Here is a 9,924-nt window from a genome sequence, read left to right as displayed (position 1 = left end):
ACTGAAATACACTGCTGGGGGGAGAAGGGAGCGAGTCAGGAGAGGTCTGCTGCGCCATGTGGGCAGCTTCCTGGCTGGGGAATCAAACTTATGCCGCAGTGGCTGCGGATAGCTGCATAGTGCTGCGTCTTAACCCCTTGAACCGCCAGGGAGGCCCTAAATGTTATTTTTTTGTAATGCCCTCAATATTGAATAGGTTGTAGAAGTGAAAAATTTTCTCTTTTCCAGTTTTCCCAGGCATCATCATCCGGGGCCTGGAGAGAGGGGTTCTGGGAAAAAAGACGGAAACCTCACACACAGGGCAGGCTCCGGAGTCTCCTTTCCTCTGAGCCCTGCTGCTCTGACTCCTTACAGAGCATCTCACCCCCAGGACGCCGCCCTCCAGGACCCCCAACTCTGCCCACCTCAGCCCCCGCCCCGTCCTGGAGGCTCCACCAGAATCCGGAGCAGCGCGGCAGCGCCCCCGTGTGGCCACAGGGCTGAGCACAGGAGCCCAGAGCCGCCCTTTCTCCTGCTCAGCCAGGCCCTCCCCAGGCTCCCTGGGCCCCCAGGGGCAGGACAGGGATCTGCACACAAGGGGGTGTCCAAGTGCTGTGTCAGATTAAGTGTCCTTTTTAGTCTCCAGTGGTCTCCAGGACATGACAACTGGTTCCTAGGTTCTGGACAAATCCGCAAATATATAGGTCACCTCAGTCTCTTGGGATGGAAACTTAGATTCCTGGGTCCCTGAATTTGTTTCTGCTTCTGCTTCCAAGGATGAAAGCCCCTCCTCCTGGGAATCACCTGACATTCTCCATCCTTGGATGAGGGGAGGGGCCTAGGAGAGCCCCCAGGGCACTGGCTAGGAGGATGGGGAGACTCCTGGAAAAGCAGAGGATGGAAATGGGGACTTTAGGGGACAGAGGCGGAAAGGGGTGCAGGGAGAGCCAGAGAGGACCGGGCAGGGAAGGGGCGGCACAGGGGACACTGAGGGGGAAGGTCTGTGTGGGTGACACGGGCTCTCACTGGGGAGCTGGAGCGTCTCTCTCCCCTAGGGAGATGCAGCAGTGCTGGCCTGTAACTGCCCAGGGAACTGTGCACATCCGGGGCCTTGCCCGTCCTTGCAGGGCTTGTGTCAACCACACACATGTACATGCTGGTGACGGAGAGGACTGTAATGGGGGGTACCCAGGGGAGGGTCCAGGTTCCTGCCCCATCTAAGGAGGGTGAAGCTGAACAGAAAGAAGCATCTGGAGAGGAGGCTGAGGAGGAAGGAAGCAGGATGGAGCCAGAAGGAGACCTGGGGGAGGCACATGGGGCAGAGACAAGTGAAGAAGCTGCGCTTGCTTCTTGGCCTTGGACTGGGTTACACAGGTGTGGGTGAGAAATCCATGGGAGGTGACAATGGCAGCTTCTACCTTGATTTTGCTCTTTTCCTTCCAGACTTGTCAGCCCTGTCCCCCCTTTTCTATGGGTCCCCGCCAGGAGGTGCTTTAGACAGTAACAGGCTTTCAGGCCCTGCTTGGGCCAACCCTGTTTGGCTGAACATTTACCCACAAGGGGATGGTGACTTTGGGTGCTTGATTTGGAAACTTTATTCTTTCCTTTGTCTTTGTTGCACACTAACTGTATTAAAGTTCCTTTCCATTAAAGGTCCTACAGGTCTTGTCTTGATGCTGCGGATGGCAGAGAGTTGGGGGAGATTGTTAAGTGGAGGCCAGGCTACATATCCAGAATATCCCCCCTCAGTTCCCGAATGCTGGGGTATCAGAGAGATTCAGGGAGCCAAGAGGAGGGAAGAGCAAGGTCACGGAAGACATTAAAAAATTCTAACAGGAGGGGCGGAGCAACATGGCGGCGAGAAGACGCTGTGAGTAAGATCTCCCATTCAAAAAAGTTAATAGGGAGGAAAAGCGGCAGGTCCCAGTGAGAACTGGGACACGGAAGATAAACGGACGACTCCAGCAAACTACCCGAAGAAGAAAGTGGCCATAAAAGAGGACCAGAAGGGAGGAAAGCACATATGATTGCAGGCTAATTCCCCACTTATACAATCTGACCACTGACCATGCTCTATCAAGAGGGTTTAATTTCCTTTGTAAATGTTCATTCCCGCTCATTTTACTTGAGAGCAAGTAAAATGGTAGTTTAATAAGGAAAGAAATCATTTTTAAAGATTTTTAAAGAGAATATATAAAAGCAAATGCTGTGGATTTTTGTCACAATAATTATACATTTCCCTTTACCATCATCATATTAAGATAACTTCATATACCCTTAGTTTTAGTTGTTGCTCTTTTTACCTCTTAGGTGCCATGTGATATTCCGTGTATACTGGAGTAACTGAACTTTCAGCCACTCTTTGCTGTTCTCCATTTCTGTAGCTCCCGGCCAAGAGAGAAGATGGCTGGGTTTCATCTCAGTTGTCAGCAGTTGTCAGCAGCAGTTTCATCTGTTGTCATCTTAGTTGTCCCTGGGGCAGCATCTCCAGTCTCTAAGGCGGCTTCCCCTCTAATGTCACTGACCCTCACGGTCACATGTGGGATCAGGGGTCATGGTAGGACAGAGGCCCCTGTACTTAGTGAGTGAGGCCTTCACAGCATAAACAAGGTCTTAGGGTCCAAGTTAGAATCTGAGCAGTTGCGATCCACTGTAGAGAAGGACCCACACACGTGATGTGGTGGAGACCCTCTGGAAGCTCTGGTGTGGGTGTCACCACATTTACCATAAACACACTCAGCGCTTGGTGGACAGCAGAAATAAGAAAGTTAAGTCCCTGTGCAGTATAATTACTAAAATATTACAAAAATCATTGGGTGGGAATTTTTGAGAAACAATCTGCTCAAAACAAAACGGTAGCTAGTAGTCTACCTCGTATCTAATATTCCTAGAAATGTGTTAGGGATGCCATCCATGACTCACACCACACTTCACAGGAGTGTTGTCCCCATTTATTTCATCACCTAGAGTGGGCGGGTGGGAATGGCAGGACAATGCCCTGGCTGGGCAGGTCATCAACAGGAATCTCACACAGAGTGTCTGCATTTTTATGAACTCATTGAAGTGAAAAAAGCCTTCGGATTTATGCGCAAAAAGTAACACTATCATTTGGTGTGTTCATAGACATGCAAAGGATTTGAAGAAGATCTCATTTGGGAAGTGAAGTGCCCCGTGGGTGTGGCTGCTGTCTGGCCTCAACTCCTCTCCGCTGACTGCATCATCCTTTACTTTCCCATCTGTGATGTTCCATACTTGAAAATTTCACACCAAATATTTCATGATGAAATGCAGTTCCAATTGGATATCAGACATTCAGTCACTCTCACTCACCTGGGAGGGGCTGAGTCAGGCTAACCTTGTGTCCAGCGGTAGAAGAGGTGGCAGAATCCTGACCTTTGAGCTTCTGGGCTGACAACGGCCTACTGCTCTTTTAAGTGATTGGCCTTTTTATTTTTAGTGCTGATAAGTGACTCTTAACATTAATTCATGATGCTGTTACACTGGTCAATAAACGTTATGGAATATAATGAGAATCCAGTGTGTACATTGAACAAGAAACTGGATCAGACCATTCTAAACACACTCTTCACTGCCAACATTTTTGCCAGCCTTGTACAACGTAATTAGATATATAAGTTAATAAAACATTAACTGCTTTAAGTTGTATGAATTCAAACATTTAATCACAATTAAAACCATTGATTTCTGTTTTTTTTTTCTTACTTGGTGTTACTAAATGATTTATCTCACTATTTCTTTTTATCATGTTAACTTGCTGCTAGCACAGTTGTGGGTATTAAATAACATTTTTATAAATTCTCAATGTGCCAGAAGTCGTACATTCCAACTGTTGATATAGAAGGTCAAGAAATACATTACGAACTTAAATTCACTAGAAAGTATCAAAAGCTAAAAAGGAAGGAAGATAATTATTGACCACAAGAAGCTGGACCGCGGGAAGCAGAACTCGCCTCCTGTTTTCTCGCGCGCGCAGGGGCGCGGGTCACTGTGGAGACCAAAGCTGAAATCGAGCTGGAGCGCCAGGCCACCCCCTCCCCCCACCACGGCTCCCCTGCCCTGGCAGCGCCCACCACCCGCCCACCAGCTCCGCCCCGCCGGCCCCACCGCTGCCGGAAAGGGGGGTTCCCGGCCCCGCCCCTCGAGGGCCGCCCCCGAGCCGGAGCCGAGCCGCTTCCAGGGCTCCCGGCCCTTCCTGGCCCGCGGCAGGGGCAGCTCCGCGCCGGGCAGCGACCCGGGCTGATCCTGCTGCACCGCGGTTTAGGAAAGGCCCGCACCCCGCGCCGCTCTGCGCGCGCCCCACTTCCCGGACCTTGCTCGTCCGCCCAGGGGCTCAGGCCCCAGAGCCGCCCAGCCGTGCGTCCAGCAGGTGTGGCGCCCAGGCCGGCGTGGACCGGCCATCCCTGGACGCTGGGCCTGCCCGCGCTCTCGGCCCCTCCAGGGCCCCCCTGGGCCCCCATCCCGCCCTCTCGGGGAGCCGACAGCCGGGCAGGAACCCAGAGGAGGGAGGATGCGCAGCAGGGTGCCGACACCCCCGCCATCTGGAGTCTGTGTGGCGCAGGAGCCCGGGGCCACACTCGAGGCAGGGGAGGAGCCTCAGGCCGGGTACCCAGCGGGAGACCGGTCCGCGTAGACGCCGCCTCCCCTGGTCAGGGCCCGCCCTGGGTTGGGGGGGCAGCGACACCTGTCCCGTCAGTGAGGGGCGCGGTGGACGCGAGGGATTCCCCGGGTCGGGGAGGTGACTACGGTCTTGGGGGGACGGGGTGACCGCGGCCGGGGAGCTAGGCGCTGACCGCAAGGCTCCCCGCCCCGCTCCCCTCGCCCGGTAAGGCGGCCTTGCCCGTCCCCTGCGCGGGTGTGGGCCGGGGGCTGGGGGGGCGCTTCCGCCCACCGGGCCCGGGTCCGGGCTGGGGACTCCGAGCCCTGCTGGAGTCCCCATGGGACCCGGGACAGCAGCTCGAGCCGGGGACGGCGCAGGTCGGTCTTTCAGGCGCGTCCGGAGCCCTCCTGGTGTCTGTGGGCGCCCCTGGGGTCCCCGGGGTCTCCTCCCATCCTGGGGCACAGCTACCCCAGCCGCGCGGAGGGAGCGCATGGGAGGCGCGCTGGGGACAGCGGAGCGCGGAGCCCCCCCTTTCCAAACCGCCCCTGTGAGGCCCAGGGCTCATTAGGCGAACTGGGCGCCTCCTCAGCGCCAGCGGCGCGCCGGGGGTCTTCCTGGGCTCCTCGGGGCGCCTGGGGGCACCCGTGACGGAGGGGGGGGGCCTGGGGGACTGAGACCCATCGTGGGGCCACGCTCAACTGCGAACCTATGGCCGCGCCCCGCAGGGGAGCCCCAGAGCAGGGCGCGCTGGGGAGGGGGTGATGGGGCGGGCGGGGGTGCGCACTCGTTGCTCACCCTGCCAGGGCGCCTGGGTGAGGAGCCGCGGAGGAGGCTGGCGCGCGCTGCAGACACCAAAGGGGCCCCTGGGCTCCCTGGCAGCCTCTGTCTGTCCCCTGTGGGGAAGGTCCCGCCAGGAGCTGGTGGGGAGGGGGGCGGTGAGGGGAACCAGCTAGCAGAAGGGGGTGTGTCCGGTGAGGACCCAACGTGAGGGATGAACGGGACGCCCCTGAGACGCGTGTCCTCCGCCCATCGCTTCAGTTCCCAGGCCCAGGCCCCCGCTCCGAGGGGCTCTGGCGCTCCCCGCGCACCCCCCGCCCCCCTCGCGGGTCACGCGCCCGGAGGACTGGACGCAGGCGGGGTGGGCGCAGCGGGGTCCCCTCCACGCAAGGGGTGGGGGCCTGCAGGGAAAATCAGGAGAAGCAGCGCCAAGGCGGGCGTTAAGGGACGCGCCCCAGAGTCCCCAAGTCCAGCTCCGAGGCGGGAAGCGCCGAGGGCGCGCGGGCCGAGGCTCTGGCGGGCGCCGAGTGGGTCAGCCAGGCGCAGACCCCAGGGGCAGCCTATGCTCTGGCCACGCCGCCCCGCAGCGGCGCCTCAGCCCATCCGCCCGCTCCGCCCCTCGCTGTCCTGGGGAGTCTCCCCACCGCCACCCCCACCCCTGCCGCTGGCTGCACCCCGGCTCTTATGCGCATGAATAAATAAATAAATGTCTTTTTTCAAAAACCGCGGGTGCTTCCCGAGGGGCCCCCGCCCCGCAGGTTCAGCTCCTCGGGCCCCTGGGTCCGTCTGCCGCCTGTCCGGCCCGGCCGTTGAGGACCCTCCTCCAGGGCCACAGAGAAGCCCGAGGGGCGGGCGGGCGCGCGTCCGAGCCTCCGAGGACATCCCGGGCCCGCGGCTCGGCCGGGCCGGCTGCAGAGGACGGGGCAGCGCCCAGGGCGCGTCTGCCCGCCCGGGGGTCAGGCCCGGCTCGCCCCGCGGCCCCCGCCGGCGGAGGGGCGTTCCCGGCGGCTCCGGGGTCGGCACGCCCAGGGGGAAGCAGTGCCCCTGGCCACCTGGGCTGCGCCCCCCGCCCCGGCCGCGCGGAGCCGGACCTCGCGGGGGACAGGCTCGGGCGACGGGGCTGGTGTCACAGAACTCCGTGCCCCAAAGAGCGGGGGCGGGGGGCTGCGCCCCGGGCGCCCAGGACGCGGACCGCGGCGCCAGGGCGGACGCAGGCAGCTCGCCAGGCAGGGCCGCTCGGGGCCCGGAACCGGGCACCGCGCCCGCGCGTCCTCAGGCCTCGGTGCGGGCTCGGCGGGGGCGCCGGGCGCTGGGACGCCCCTCCGCCGAGGACTCGGGCACCCCGGGCGCCCCCGCCGCGCCCCTCGCCCGACCCGCAGCCCGCGCGGGCGCCTTCGCCTTCGCAGCGTTCCTCGCGACCCACGCGTCTCCCGGCCCCGCAGGGCCCCGTGCGTCCCGGCTGCCGCGGGATGGCGCCCCCGGAGCCCCCACAACCGCCCCGGCCCCGCGCTCAGTCAAGCCCGAGAGGCCCTGGCCCGGCCCCAGGTTAGCTCGGGGGCGCGTCCTGTTCCCGGGAACCCCGAGGATTTCCGAGCCCCAGCGCCACCCCGACCCGGGGAAGCCCCGCCTCAGCCCGCAGGTCTCTCTTCGGTGCGCAGGGAGCCCCGCCTGCTCCCCGTACAGCGGGCGCCAGGGCAGGGGGTCAGGGACAGGCCCACAGCGCTGGCCTGGCAGGCCGCTGACCACCGCTGGGCATCCGCCGGGCGCGGCGGGTCACCCCTCCCGCTACTCCCCGCAGAGCCTGGCCAAGCCCCGCCCCACGCCCGGCCCTGGCATCCGGGCAGCGGGGCCAGAGCCGACCGGCGCCTCAGCGCCTTTTTATGCAACCTGTGCTTCCCGGCTTGTGGGCTGGCCCAATCAGGTGTGAGCTACCAGCTGACTGGTGCTAAACGGTCCAATCAGCCTCAGGATTGAAAAACGGTCCAATCAGCTGTGTGGGCGGGGCAGCCTGAGAGCGGCTATAAGCAGGGCTGGCGGCGCTCAGACACGGGCGGGGCCGCGGGCTGCAGGCCCCGCCTCTTCTCTGGGGTCCCCCGAAGGCGCCCCGGGGCCCGGGGCCTCAGGGCGTCGTTTGCTGCAGGTGTCGCCCCACCACTCACGCAGCTGCGGGCGCCGGTGTCTCTCGCCGAGCGGCCCGCGGCGGCCCCCGTGGCTGGCCGGCGCCCGTGGTGAGCGGCGGGCGGGAAGCGGCGGCCGGGGGGCCCTGGCCGGTCCTGGGCGTCCGCCGCCCCGTGCGCCCTCGCGCTGCCCCTTGGCGGGCCCCGGCCTCGGCCTCCCGGGCCTCTGGGCGGCGGGTCCGCGCCGGCCCGTCCCCCGCCTCCCTCGCGCGCTGCCCGGGTCCACGCTCACCCGGCCCGAAGGCCTCGCCCGGGCCCGACGACGTCCTGGGGGGCGGGCCCGGGGAGGCGGGAGCAGCTCCGCGGCCCGCGCTGGGGCCGGGGCGAGCTGGAGGGCAGCGGGCGGAGCCCTGAGCCGGGCGGGGACGGGGCGCCGCGGGCACTGCAGGCCTCCGCTGCAGGCCGGAGACAGACGCCACCGAGGCAGAGACGCCCCAGGCCGCCCCGGCCCCCACCCGGCGGGGACAGGCACCCGGGGAGGGGCAGGGGCAGCCGGTCAGCAGCGGCGCGTCGACGGCGGGTCCAGAGTCGGCGGGGACGGCAGCTTCACGGGGCGGCCACGAGGGCCACGGCAGCCTGTCCCTCCCCCGCCCCCTCCCCCCTCCCCCTTCCCCCCTCCCCCCTCCCCCTCGGTTCCCTCCTCCCCCCGCCCCTCCGTCTCTCGCCTCTGCCCCCTTCACCCGCCCAGCCCTCTCCTCCCGCCATGACTGCTTTTCCTAAGATTCCATTCAACACGCACCCGGGATCTGAGTCTCTGCAGACCAGCCTGGCGTTTGGAAGCGCCCCTGGGCCGCCTGCCGCGGGCCGGGGCGACGCCGGGACACCCCGCGCGGGCCCCCGGGCGGCTTCTGTCCGCGGCCCCACGAGCTCGGGCCGGCCGTGCACGGGGACAGGACGTGCGGAGCCCGCGGCCACACGGCGGGACCCCGGAGGGCAGAGCGAGGACAGCAGGGCCGGCGGGCGGGGGGGGGCGGGGAAGCAGCCCCCACCTGCAGCAGCCCGGGCAGTGCCCGCCGAGGGCCCCACCGCACTGGGCCGCGCCTGGCCCCGCCAACTGGCCGCACCTGAGCGAGAAGCTGCCCTGCGCTCTGAGGCCGCAGACGCGGCCCCTCCTAGTCATCACTTTCCTCGCGGCCTCTTGGAAGTCTTTGTTCCTCAAACGGTAGATGACAGGGTTCGGCAGTGGGGTGACCACGGTGTAGAAGAGGGAAATGATCTTGTTGATTTCAGGGGACAGGTGGGCTTTGGGGCGCACGTACATGGAGATCGTGGTCCCGGAGTAGACAGTGACCACGGCCAGGTGGGAGCCGCCGTGGAGAAGGTCTTCGCGGGCCGGAGGCGGAGGGGATCCTTACGATGGCGGCCACGATGAAGACGTGGGACACGAGGGTGGGGAGGAGGCACACGCGCAGGCGGCGATGGACAGGGCGAAGATGACCATCTCGGTGAGGTAGACACGGGAGCAGGAGAGCCACATGGAGGGGCAGGTCGCAGAAGAAGTGGTTGATCCGGTTGGGGCCACAGAAGTCCAGCCTGGAGATCATCAGGCAGGGCAGGACCCCGTGCCCACCCTGGTCACCCAGGAGACGGCCACCAGCTTGGCGCAGGTCTGGGGCGCATCAGGAGGGGGTAGTGCAGGGGGCTGCAGACGGCCAGGTAGCGGTCATAGGCCATCGTGGCCAGGAGGAAGCACTCCGTGGCCCCGAAAAACACAAAGAAGTAGAGCTGGGCCATGCAGGCGGGGAAGGAGATGGCACGGCCCGGGGACAGCAGGCCGGCGAGCAGCGGCGGCACGACGGTGGAGGTGTCCCAGACCTCCACGAAGGACAGGTGCTTGAGGAACGTGTACATGGGCGTGTGCAGCCGCCGGTCATGGCTCGCCACGGCAATGATGACGACGTTCCCCACCACCGTCAGCACGTAGATGAACAGAAAGATGGCAAACAGCAGGGACTGCCACTCGAGAAGGTTCTGGAACCCCAGCAGCTGAAACTCAGTGACAGCAGACACATTTGGGGGCTCCATCGCCTGCGGAGGGGAAGAGACCTTGGAAAGCACTGCGGACAAGGCATGAAAATCCTCGGTGCTATCTGGAACATGAGAGACTGTCTTCGAGCACTCCCGTCTCCACGACAGCTTTCTGGAAGAACGTGCGCGGTTCCACCTGGCTTTTAGACCACTGTGGTTTCAACGTTAGGTGAAAGGGGCACAAGAGTTGGGGAGGGCCTCAGCAAGCTCCACTCACCAGGCTCTCTGAAATCTAGAAGTTTCAGGTTCAACACCACAGGTGAGAAGGTGCTCACTGAGCCAAACACAGGAAATACAATTAATAGCCGGGCCTCCCTGGTGGCGCGAGGGTTAAGTCTCAGCACT

At 63.4% G+C, this 9,924-nt stretch overlaps 1 pseudogene across 1 annotated transcript; it reads right to left on the bottom strand.

Annotated features, from left to right (window-relative positions):
• Positions 1-7,529: 7,529 nt before the first annotated feature.
• On the bottom strand, positions 7,530-9,576 carry LOC311188334 (olfactory receptor 11L1-like; annotated as a pseudogene). The gene is made up of 2 exons: positions 8,616-9,576; positions 7,530-7,818 (listed from the first exon to the last, which is right to left on the bottom strand). The product of its transcript is annotated as an olfactory receptor 11L1-like (transcript).
• Positions 9,577-9,924: the final 348 nt, after the last annotated feature.

The sequence above is a fragment of the Talpa europaea genome, assembly GCF_964194135.1.
Source record: "Talpa europaea genome assembly, chromosome: 2".
Lineage (NCBI taxonomy): Eukaryota > Metazoa > Chordata > Mammalia > Eulipotyphla > Talpidae > Talpa > Talpa europaea.
This window is presented reverse-complemented; position numbering and strand designations above follow the sequence as displayed.